The sequence below is a fragment of the Lathyrus oleraceus genome, chromosome 4 (assembly GCF_024323335.1).
Source record: "Lathyrus oleraceus cultivar Zhongwan6 chromosome 4, CAAS_Psat_ZW6_1.0, whole genome shotgun sequence".
Classification (NCBI taxonomy): Eukaryota; Viridiplantae; Streptophyta; class Magnoliopsida; order Fabales; family Fabaceae; genus Lathyrus; species Lathyrus oleraceus.
The window spans coordinates 123,859,557-123,870,997 of record NC_066582.1 but is presented as its reverse complement, the minus strand read 5'-3'; the positions used below and the strand labels follow the sequence as shown (position 1 = coordinate 123,870,997).

Sequence of the window (11,441 nt, the reverse complement as noted above, 5' to 3'; positions counted from 1 at the left end):
AAAACCTTGCCTCCTGACTGATACTCCTTCTTCGGCTTAGGACACTGGGGACTGATATGACCCAACTCTCCACAGTTGAAACAAGTTACAGTCTTCAATCGGCACTCTGCAGCCAAGTGGCCACCTTTCCCACACTTGAAACACTTCATCTCAGCACTGGTACACTCATGAACACGATGTCCAGCCCGACCACATCTATAACACTTAGCAGGAGCACTAGAGTCTCCCCCACTAGGCCTCTTCATCCCACTCTGCTTCTGAAAACCTTTGCCAGCTGCATACGGTTTTCCACGATCCATCTGATTCTTACCCTTCCTATCAACCCTCTGCTGATAGCTTTCTGCTCTAGCCTTGGAATCCTGTTCAAAAATTCTGCAACAGTCAACCAAGTCAGAAAACACCCTGATCCTCTGATATCCAATAGCTTGTTTGATCTCAGGACGCAACCCGTTCTCAAACTTCACACATTTCGAAAATTCTCCAGCAGCCTCATTATAGGGAGTATAGTACTTTGACAGCTCGGTGAACTTCGCAGCATACTCAGTAACCGACCTGTTACCCTGCTTCAATTCCAAAAACTCTATCTCTTTCTTTCCTCTGACATCTTCTGGAAAATACTTTCTCAGGAACCTTTCCCTGAACACAGCCCAAGTGATCTCAGTATTCCCAGCAGATTCCAACTCAGTGCGGGTAGCAACCCACCAATCATCTGCTTCCTCTGACAGCATATGCGTACCGAATCTGACCTTCTGGTTATCGGCACACTCAGTTACTCGGAAGATCCTCTCGATCTCCTTCAACCACTTCTGAGCGCCATCTGGATCGTATGCTCCCTTGAACATTGGAGGATTGTTCTTCTGGAACTCACTCAGTTGACGAGCAGCTCCCATTCCTACAACATTTGGGTTCCCTCCAAGTACTCCAGCCAGCATACCCAGAGCCTCAGCAATCGCAGCATCATCTCTGCCTCTTCCAGCCATCTCTATTCTGAAAACCCAACAAACTAAAACAATAAGTACTGATAGGGTTACACAACTCCTATCCCGTACAGGGAAAACAGAATAATTACGACTCGACACGACCGACTATGCTCTGATACCACTAATGTAACACCCTTCTAAAATACCCCAAAAATTAATTATTATAATAAACATATAATCAGAGTAATAGTGCACCAAGGGTGTCACACAAACATTCCACACCATTTAAACAATATAACAATCATGCTCTTTTATTTAATTTAAATATAAAGTATTTGCACAATTACGCAGCGGATAGAGATCAACTCAATCATGCAAAACATGTAACATCACATGTAATTTAGTTCAACCACAACAACAACAATAATCAAAGTGTTCCCGCCCGATGTTACATCTATCAGAGCATGACCCACTAGGGAGACTACACTAGACTCCAAGCATTTGCTTCTACTCAACTCATTTCTCGCTACCTGAAAAATAGTTGTAAGGGTGAGTTCCTCAATCAATATAATAAGCATTATAAAACAACATGTAATGCCAAGTAATTTACACATCAATCACCCTAATTGCAATACACATTCAGTAATAGCTCATTGGCTTAAACATCATACTCAACATCAATATACAATACCAGTATAATCTCAAATCATACTTAACAACAACACAACACACGTATAATATTGGAACACATCCATTCATATTATACGCCTTACATATTTTTATGCAATGAGACTCTACACATGCGGTACCGACTATCCTTGAACATATAGTTCAAGCTCACCGATCCCTCCGGATACGGCTACTAAGCTCACTAGTCCCACTCATTGAGATCTAATGACTCACTCACTAATTCCTCACCATGGGAATTAGCTACAGCCCCAAAGGCTAGACTATGCAAGCTAATCATCTAGCATGCAAACATCAACAACAATTCACAACGATTCACTCACCAATTCCTCACAATGGGAATTAGCTACAGCCCCCAGGCTATGCCATGCACACTAATCATCTAGCAATGCAGCATCAACAACAACTCACAATGGACATATGCTCACACTCTAAGCCATACAACAGTCCATTCACAAATACATGCATAATATATACATTCACAACATTTTGCATATCATCATACATCATCAATACATGTATCAACACATCATCAACACATGTATAAAACACTTCCTCAACACATGTATGAAACACCTCAGCAACACATGTATAAACACTTCTTCTGCCTTGCTCGCTAGGCGAGGCAGTGGCGAAGCTCTGGTTCGCTAGGCGAGCTCAAGGCGAACAGCTCCAGGAAATTGGTAAATTAATTCGCTAGGCGAGCTCAAGGCGAAGGTAATAGCGAACTCATTCTGTTTTGGTGAAAAACACAGCTAGCACTCACTCGCTAGGCGAAGCTCCAGCGAGTCCACAGCGAACATTACAGTAGCAAAACCTCTCAATCTCGCTGGGGCGAGGTTGAGGCGCGTTCCTTCGCTAGGCGAAGGTTATGTTCGCTAGGCGAACATGACAGTTCACCAGACGCGTTTCTTTGGGCAGGGATCTCATGTGCCCATTCCAGACCCTTCCCACTCAAACTTACTCGTCGCCATTCATCACCAATTTATCGGTTTGATTACACACACAATTATCAATTTGATTACGGTTTTCACTCAACCTATTCATCACAAATTTTCAGCATTCCAAATCCCAATTAGGGTCAAATTAACGGCTTATCACTACCCATGACATATTATCCCAAAATACCCATTAATCGACGATAAACCCCCCTTACCTTAACAATCCGGCGAATCTTTGAGCTGCAAGCCTTTCCGTTCTTCTCCAACTTTCTTCCTCTTGCTCTGCCTCTGCCCTTTTCCTCTTCTCTGCAGTTCCTCTGTTTTCACGTGAAAACACTTCTTTACCAAATGGGATTCTCTTTCCTCATTTCACACTTATATATATTTCCAATAATAATTATTATTCCAAAATAATTAAAATAATCCAATAATAATAATCTAATTATTTAATTAAATTAATAATGTACTATTAATTCAATTTTTAATAATTATTTTATTTTATTGGGGTGTTACACTTCTTGTTCTATGGATTCAATTCATTCAAGGGTTTATTGTTATTCAAAGCATTCAAGATCATTTCAAATTCATAAATTTAGGGGGAAAAGTCATTTTTCTTAAAAACACAAGTTTCATTACATTCCAAAACACCCAAATCTCAAATCTACAAATTTTACAAGCATTCAAATTCCATTACAAAATCCAAATCTACAAATTTTACACATTTAGCCTATAGTTCACTTTTGGTCAACTGTTGACTTTTTGATCAAACAATTGACCAAAGTCAAATTGATTCCTAAGTCTACTTTAGTCTTCATAGATTTTCTATCATTGTGCCTTAATGACCTCAAACTTCTTCATGTCTTGGTGTTATGCCTCCATCCCTTGCTAACCTTGATAATTCATGTCAAACCTCCATGGGCCATACCAAATCCGATAAGCACACCAGCCCTATAACAAACATAGCCAAAATCACAATCTAACAAACCATGACAACAACATATACAAAACACATTACACTAATAGTTCAAAATCATCCTAGCATCTAAATTGATGGAAAACATACATAATAACCATTAATTGATTTGATTCACTAATATAGCTGCTAACAATCACAAATCCACATTTGCATTAGCAATTCAAAAAGAGATACACTTAATAAATTGATCCCACTGTTAACACCAGTCCAAACTCACAAAACTAACTAATATAGTTCAAGCTTCTAACCAATTTCTAATTCCACATTTCAGTTCACCATCAATTAGCTAGGCTAATTGGTTTCCATCCCAATTAAATCATTAACTGTAACTATGACTACTAATAATTGAGTAACAGTTCCATTGATTCAAAAGGGCCCATGGCAGTTCAAGCTTTGTATCAGTGCAATTTTACATAACAGTTCAAGCAACTAACATTCACCAAAGCTCCATAACAGTTCATATTGACCAACTAACTATAGTTAATTAACATTCTCAAGCATTAACAACTAACACCAAATGATTATAACCATCCAAAATTCAAACATAACTAACTCCAATAGCATGACAATTTCATTCATAATATAACTCATTAACAGCACAATTCTAACAGCCTCCATATTTTCCTATTAGAAACTTAATCTAACAATAGCACTAATTCAAACATTTCACATACTAACATAATAACATCATACTCTAACAATAACTAACAGCATCACAATTTAAATTCATTCAAACCTTTTCAATACAGTAGGACATTCATTAACAATTCAACTTCAAATGATAATACTTTCACATGAACTAACAATTTAACTTACTAACTCAATTTATACAAGTTCTAACAGCAACAACAGACATTAACACTAACAAGGCTAACTATTTCCATAATCAACTAGTTGCATAACCTTCCCCACTTCATTAACTACATAACCTAAGTCTCACCATAACTAACCTCAAGTTCACAATTTAACTGCATTTAACAGAAAAAGTTCAACACTAATAAGTTTCACCATAACTAATCTCAACAGTAACTTCACAGCTCAGCTCATTCAAACCAACAACAACTAACTAAACTGATCTACTAACTCTCAAGTTCAAATTCTAACTAACAATTTTCTAACTGATTTAATCTTAATTGTATCTAATTTAACATAGTCATAATTCCTAACCTATCTTCCCCCCAATTTCACTCAAACTTAACCCTACCCTAACTGATAACAAACACTGCCAAATCATTTCCCGAAACGGTTAGAATTCAAACTTTATAAAATAAATCTCACTCTTCAATCATAGGTACCCATGACATTCCACAAATTTCACCTCTAAATCTCTCGGTTTTCACTCTCAATCTCTCTGAGATTTCCTTTGCAGCTCACTCCATTCTCTCTGAATCTCTCTGAGATTTCCCTCTGCAACTCAATCCATTCTCTCTGAATCTCTCTCTCCCTCTCTCTGCCATATCCTATGCAACAACAACATCACAGAAGCATGACCTACAGACAAGCACAAAGAAGAAGAAGATCATAGTGCCCGAAATAAGTGTGAATTGATTACCTCATTGAAGCTTCTCTGGACTTCTCGCTTGGTCTTCATCTTCCTCGCTGCAGCAACGCCTAGGACGAGCCACAATCCCAAATGTAGGTTATGATCTCTCCTCTTCTTGCGTAAATTCTCACTTACCACGATGTAGCTTAGCTTCTATGGAGACAAAACCCTATGGTTTGAACTCCATCTACCTCACAATCATCATTTAATTGCAGATTTAGTTTTTAGGGTTCATGCTTTTCTGGCTCAAGAATTGGAAGAAATTAATATGAGATTGAGATAGGGGGATCGTAGACGGTCTGATTGAGATAAAGTGGGAATGGTTTGGACCTCCACCGCCGCCAGAGGCGATTTTCGGTGCGGCGGAGCAAGGGTTCTAATGACGGGTTTTTTTATAGAGAGAAGTCTGAAACAAGAGTGAACTGGGAAGTGAGTGAACTCTGATGGCTCCACCATCACTTTGCACTTTATGGTGGGCCTCAAGGCCCCTAAGCCCATTAAATTTTCCATTCACACCCCTAGTTCACTAGGATATCCCCTATTGTACTAAGCAAATAATTCAGCAACGTTAGGTCTTCTGCTTCATGGACCCAGCGCTTTTTCTTAGCATACTCCCTCTATTACACACTACACTTCCAGTTTCTTTTTCTTTTTCCATTTATTTTTAATACTTTTAAGTTTTTATCCATTTAATATCTTCTTTTTAATTTCATTTCATTACATCTTTTAATACTTTTTTTTTAAAATATTTTTTTAATACGTTTTATTTTGATAACAAAATACTTTTAAAACTAAATGGTATTGCTTAGAGATTAATTAGGTTTTAGACACATTAATCTACTTCTTAATAAAAAAAATTAAATAATATACAATCATATATTAGTTTGATTAGGGTTAGTTTTAGAATTAGTTTTCAGTAGACTTTAGAAATCAATGTGCATGTGAATAATTAGATTTTAATTAGGATTTAAGTAGATTTAGTTCATTCAAAATCCATAGTTTTCTTTAGAATTAGAGTTTATGCTCAATTTAAAATTCATGTGCTTGGTATCTTGATTTATGCCCAAATTAGGTTGATTGATCAAAGTTATCTTTGATCAATTAACCACTTTACATTTATCTGATTCCCATATCTAGTTAAGTGATCATAAGTCTCCTGATCACTTAATGGGATTAGATCTATACTTACATCACAGTGGATCTCAAGTCTCACTTTAACTCAAGACCTCATGGAGACTTTGGACATCAAGTGATCGCTCGACTGTGTGAGTCGAGAATGGGATACAAACTGCAAGTGCACAGTTCTATCGCGTAGTTTTAAAAGATATCGATCCCACAGGGACTTATTAATCGATATACCGTTATCTAAGGTTACTACGTAAAGCTAAGGTGAAAAATGTTTGATTGTTTGGGGAAAAACTAAAGGCTAAACTAAGATCTAGCTTAAATATTAATAAAACGGATATCGGTATGTAGTTCGTCAAAACTAGGGAATCAAGTCTTTGTCGGTTTCTTGGTTTTAAAATAAATCGTTTCGGTTAACTTTATTGGTTAAAGGTTTTATCTCAAACTCTCGCTCTGTTGAATAAACCATGATTTTATATTAATGTAGCTGTCACTTATAATTAAGTCAAAAACCACTTTTTGAAAGCAATAAAGTTGCAGAAACTCTTCTTAAGAAAACACTGACCGTTTTAAACACCCTTATCTCAAACTCTCGCTCTGTTGACTTAGGTTATATGATTAAATCCAAATGCTTAACTCTCGTCCTCACATTCAATCTTTAAAAATACTTTTTGGAAAAGGTCAGAATTTAATTAACTCTAAAACTTGCTCTCGCCCTGATCTAGAATTAATGCCTAACTTACACTGTCCAGTTAAAACCTCAAACTCTCGCTCTATTGATTTTAACTTCTTTATGTCCTTTACTTTTGTAAAAAATCTTGTTATTAAACCTGTAAGTTGAGACCGCAAAAAGATTGATTTTAATTTTAAGTTTAAATAGACCGACTCAGTCTTGATCCCTTATTCTGCTTACTTTACATACCGATATCTAGGCGAATTAGCTAGACATGCTAAACGAACCAGAATACATATCATGCATAAACAGACTCATTCCAGGCAGATAATATAAATAAATAATAAAACAAAACATTAAATAATGATTAAAGAACCTGAATGCGTAATACAATAGTCTTGAACACTCCACCACAAGCCGGTAGGATTTGTTCTTGGATTCTTCAATTAAACAATAAATTAAACCAAGGAAATAAAACTAGAATCTAACGTAAGGTTAGATCCGATAAAAAGTTACACAATAGTTTCCGGTGTAGAAACTATTATGCGAAAAATATCTAAATGCTAAAAAGGGAAAGGTAAATTGCAAGGGAAAAAACATAGAATTTGCAAAAGAAATAAATAAATAAACAATGTTAAGTTGCTGGAAAAGAAAATTGCAGAAGCAAAAAAAAAAGAAAGAAAATTGGAAAAGCTTCGGCAGTGTGAGCGTGGAAAAAAACCGAGGAACCCTTTTAGGTTTTTGAAGTAGCTATTTATATTGGTGTTGGTAACTGCTTTTCGTTTCCCAAGGGTCTTCAACGTGGCTAAATGCATGGCGTGGATATAGGACACAAACTCCTCAACGTCTCTTCAAGTCTTCTGAGGGCGTTACTTGCGCCAAAAAGATAGTGGAATGGTGTGACGCTCGTCACACCATGTGTGACGCCCGTCACAAGGCTGCTTTGCGTGACGCTCGTCACGCACCTTGTGACGTCCGTCACAGGTAGTGCCTTTATGTTTTGCGCTTTGGGCTGGGCTTTGGCATTTGGTTCTTTTTCTCTCCTTTTTGCACCTCCTTTTCTTCCATTTTCACTTGTTCTTCAAAATAGACTACCTGAGACAAATAGGAAGAAAATACCACGTAATATCTCATAAAATGCAGTAAACCGAAATAAATAGTCATAGAATTTAATGGAATTAAGTCCTAAAATATGATATAATTTCGTGTTATCAAACTCCCCCATACTTAGATCTTTGCTTGTCCTCAAGCAAAATTCAGTATAGAAATCGTTTTCAAAAATTTTGCCAGGTGAAGTTTCAAAACACACATCAATTCGTAATAGGTTGCAGGTGGATTTTGTTTAGAAGCAACTTGAGTTTAATCTTGACATCAACAACTACCGTTACAACTCAGATAACCCTAGCTTATGCAAATCAGTTCAAGTAATGCCATTATAGCTATCCTAGTTCCTTTACTTTTATTTCACCCGCTTTCATTCTAGCGAAATCACATTAAGCCCTTTATCTTTTCGCGCACATAGTGGAGTAACCGGTTAGTGATTATGATCCGCTTTTAGCTAGAAGTTCTGGTACATAAGTCGGATAACTTCGTTATTCAGTCCATTGCAAATTGTGGGGGATCGAACCGTAGTCCGCCCTACCGAGTTCACTACCAGATACCTAGGACCAACTGAACCAACTCATAATGGATCTTTCATATTGTGTTTTTGCATGATCTGCAACCTTTAGATTAAATGATCTGGTAAGGATCACCTAATTTAATCAGTGCATTTCCTGATATATTCATATATTTTGTGTTACTTTGGGGATCATTCACTTATATTCATCGGCTCTCCACGTGGTTTGCTATTAAGATGGTGCTGACTTCTCGTATAAACTACTCGGGGTTACTATAAAACTAAAAGTTCAAGGGATTGGTATAAGAGGTACTTATCCTGATCTAACATGTTGAGGTTCTCAGAGCGTTGTTATGGTAATGATTTTTGTCTTGATTTTACTCAAGTTTTATAAAGTAAGCAACTTTTGTACTTATTGGGTGTGTTAAATTTTTGTTATGGCTCATGAAAATTTTTGAGGGAATAGATAATAGAAATTTCACACTCGGGACTTAACTTAAAAATTTATATATATATATATATATATATATAATATATTATATATATATATATATATATTATATATATATATATAATATCTTATTATATAATATATATATATATATATATATATATATATATATATATATATATATATATATATATATAATATATATATATATATATTATATATATATATATTATATATATATCTTATTATTATATAATTATATATATATTATATATATATATATATATAATATATATATATATTATATATATATATAATATTTTTAAAACAATAATAGAGGAAATAACATTAAAAGGAAAGGTACATACTTGAAAAATGGAAATAGGAAGAACAAGTTTTCCCCCCCATACTTAAATTAAACATTGTCCTCAATGTTTTAAGGAAATGAAATACAATATGGAAAGGAAAAAGTTAAAGGTGTAACGTTCGTCTCCAACGGCTCCTTAACGTTCACTAGTCTGAGGAGTGTTACGCTCGTCACAGGAGTGTGACGTTCGTAACATGCAATAGGCGTGCCGTCCGTTATGGATTGTGTGACGCCCGTCACACATTCCTTTTTGGCAAGGCTTCTGTAGCGTTTCACAGAATTACTTTGGTAATGAATTTTATTTTTTTTGTTTTGTTTATGATTGGTTTATTCTGCAATTTAATTTACTGTGCACGCTTAATCTGCTTTGTATAATAATAATTCATAGGTAGCAACAGGAGAGCATAATAGCTATTGCATAATAAAATTAAATAAACAACTTTAATAAAATGATCATAATGTAATACAGGAAAGGAAAACAATGAAATGAAAGAGAAATAAATGTGAACATGAATTCAAATAACATTAATGAAAAAATCTAACTTAAAACTAAATAACTTAGAAAAATAACTAAATTCTATCCCTCTGTACGATCTCTGGCCGGAGGAGCAAAAGAGTTAACACGATGTATCAACTCGTAAAACTGATTTGTCATACTGCTCATGTATCCTAGAACTTCGTGTCTCATGTTAGTAAATTCTCCTCTAAGGGCGTCTTGTTCTGACATCAAAGCTTCAATGGCGGTGTGATAATCAGTTCCGGGCATATGATGCCGGAGGTCAGGTATGGCTGATTCTTCGGTCTGAACAGGTTGAGGCGGAGGGTCAATATCATAATAGCCGGATGGTGTCTGAGGGTCAGATTCAGCATGAGGGATCTGGTCATCATAATTCTCATAGTCATCACAAATCTTATAGTCCTGGATGGATTCAGTGGATCTAGCAGGAGTGGGAGTTTCGTTCAGGTTATAGAGCCAGTTACTGCGGTTATGAATGCTAGTCCTAGGATCGGGCATGGTGAATAAGCAAAGAACCTGGTTATCAATAATAAGCTCAAACTCATCAGACCCTAGGTTTGCTATGAACATAGTGTTGAAGAGGAAGGGTATACTCATAGTAGTAATGCCACAAAAAGGGTTTAGGTCAAGCATAGGCTGACGTAATCCAATAGCATTACCTATCATAGTTATCAAACCGCCTATTCTGATTGGTGCTCGCTCATCCTGGATAAGGTGGTCCAAATTAGCTAACATAAAGGTAGCACCGTTTACTGGACGGTTCTGGGAGGCACAAAATATGATGAAGAGTTCATCACGTGAAACTGAAGTACTGTTTGGCTTCTTCCCAAATAAAGTGTGGGTCAGGATCTTATGGAAATAGCGGAAGGCTGGGTTGTGTATGTTTCCAGAGAGAAACTCATGTTCTTCGGGCTCATCATTTCCAGTCAGCTTACCCCAAAAGTGTTCAAGCTCTCTATATTCAAAAAGTTCTTCCTGGCTTACAGTGAATGTATCAAAGGAGGTAGGAAAACCAAAAGATTGGTAAAGTCTCTAATATTAAATTGGTACTCCATGTTGAACATTCTGAACTGGATAAAACCTCTGCTAATTCCTTTTCCATGGCTGGGTAGATAGATTAATGAGCTAAGGAATTCTAGTGTGAGTCTCCGGTAGGTGGTGAAATGTCTTAGGATAGGGGATGTCTCCCATCCTATCTGATTCAGCAAATACAGGACACTCTGTCTCAGTCCAAGGGCAGTCATAGCCCAATCATCAGCATATAAACTAGGTAGCATCTCTCTAGCGGCTAGTTCTTCAAACTTTTGTTTCTGAGCCATTCCTCTGAACTTGATACCCATACGATCAATGTGTCCCATCTGGTTGGTGCTAGCTAGAGAAAAGAAAACGTGAGTTTAAGTCAGGATTTGGCCAAATGCCGAAAGAAGGAAAAATTATTATTATTATTTTTTTTTTCTTTTTGAATAAATCAAGAATGAATACTAAACAGAAATTAAAAGAATAATTAAGAATGAAATAGGGGAATGATAATAATAGAATAAGAAAATAACAAACTAATTTGTGGGTTGTCTCCCACTAAGCGCTTTGTTTAAATGTCGCAAGCTCGACAAAGAAACTGTTAAA

General features: G+C 36.2%; 1 long non-coding RNA gene across 1 annotated transcript; it reads right to left on the bottom strand.

Annotated features, from left to right (window-relative positions):
- Positions 1 to 1,435: 1,435 nt before the first annotated feature.
- Positions 1,436 to 5,515, bottom strand: LOC127073965 (uncharacterized). The gene is made up of 3 exons (XR_007785908.1): positions 5,077 to 5,515; positions 2,764 to 3,496; positions 1,436 to 1,450 (listed from the first exon to the last, which is right to left on the bottom strand). It is a non-coding gene; the product is annotated as an uncharacterized LOC127073965 (long non-coding RNA).
- Positions 5,516 to 11,441: the final 5,926 nt, after the last annotated feature.